The 1,546-nt window shown below is 47.3% G+C and overlaps 1 pseudogene; it reads left to right on the top strand.

The window, feature by feature from the left end:
* The first annotated feature begins 592 nt into the window (after nt 1-592).
* LOC101638258 lies at nt 593-1,289 on the top strand (annotated as a pseudogene).
* The last annotated feature ends 257 nt before the right edge of the window (nt 1,290-1,546 follow it).

The raw sequence follows: 1,546 nt of genomic DNA, 5'->3' as shown, positions 1-1,546 counted from the left end.
AATGTCACAGATTACACCTGTGGAAAGAGAAGATGGGGCAGCTCGATGTCATCAGCATAAGAAGGCCAGACACTGACTGTGGCGCTGATCATCACTTCCCATATGTAAGTTCAAGTTGAGGGTGAAGAAGAGGAAACCAATTCCGCAAGAGTCAAAGTACAAGCTTGAGCACACCACACTGGAATTTAGAAACCAGATTAAGAACAGATTTGATGTCTTGAGTATGAAGGAGCAGAGGTGAGACTAGTTGTGGGATGAAATCATGGCTATCATACAAGAACTCAAGAGGCCATTAAGAACACACGAAAGACCAACATGGATGTTAGAAGAGACGCTGAAACGTGCTCTTGCACATAGAGTGCTTAGACAAAAATCATTCATTAAAAAGCTAACCAGAAAATGTAATAGGAGAGGTCAGAAAGATAAAAACAATATATTATCAAGAAATGTGCAGGCGTTGATGACTAACGGGGGTGGGGTGTGAAGTCATCATGTGGGCCGGTGAGTGGGGTAGGGCTGTTTGAATGAGACCAAGACATAACAGGAGACTGGTCAGGGCACTGTAGGTGGTTCAGTCGAGAGCCACAGATGGATGTCAGTCACCAGCGATCACCTGAGTCGATATGACATGCCGGTTCGGATCCAGGAGTGCCTGCGGTGGAATCTGACAAAGATCGAATGGTTGTGCTCAGCGGTTGCTTGTTGCCAGTCTATGGACATGCCTTGTTTCTCTGACCTTGATGAAAGTGACATTCCAAGCTAAGCTAGAACACGGATGCATTCAAAACTTCAAAATATTACAAGCAGGTTTTAAGAGGATGGGTGTTGACAAAATCATCCCTGAGGACAAATTAGTAAAGGGGACGTTTCAGGACAATTTTTAATTTGTTCAGGGGTTCAAGAAGTTTATTGAGACTATGACCCTGTAGCTGCCAGACAAGGTCAGGAAACGGCGTTGGCCCCTTAGCTTCTTGCTCCGGCTCTGAATAAACGGAAGAAACCTCTGAGCACTATCAGTGCAGCCCCACGGAGGCCCACGTCAGTCAACACAGGGAGAAGAAGATTCCTGGTGCGCGCGACCGGGGTGACAAAGCAGCCAGATTGATGTGGCAGGCCAACGTCCTGAAGCTGACCATTGAAGATCTGGCGAAGGAGAGGGAGAGGATTTCTACTTTGGGGAGCTGAGGAACATTGAGTTGGTTTCCCAGGAGAAAGAAGGGGGAAATGACTGGGCACCGCCAAGGATGTGCTCTCTGGCACAGAGGAAGAGGCTTGGTGATACCCGATGAAGGGGGCCCTCAACCAGCAGAGTCCCGTTTGAATTCTTCACTGTAAACCATGTGCTTCACGATGAAATACTCTCTTTTATGAGTCTTAGAGGACTCACTGGTTTCTTTTCATAAGCAAAAAGTACCCCTTCTTAAAGTGTACTCTGCAGGAGTCTCACTCCTTTTCCCATCAGTTTGAGTTAGGAGCTTTCTTCCTGGTGACAGAGCAGTATTAGCATCTAGTGGGCTCACCCAGGCAGCAGAGAGGCTGGCCACTG

The sequence above is a fragment of the Echinops telfairi genome, unplaced genomic scaffold (assembly GCF_000313985.2).
Source record: "Echinops telfairi isolate 266 unplaced genomic scaffold, ASM31398v2 ScPeMD7_1404;HRSCAF=1899, whole genome shotgun sequence".
In the NCBI taxonomy this organism is placed as follows: Eukaryota; Metazoa; Chordata; class Mammalia; order Afrosoricida; family Tenrecidae; genus Echinops; species Echinops telfairi.
This window is presented reverse-complemented; position numbering and strand designations above follow the sequence as displayed.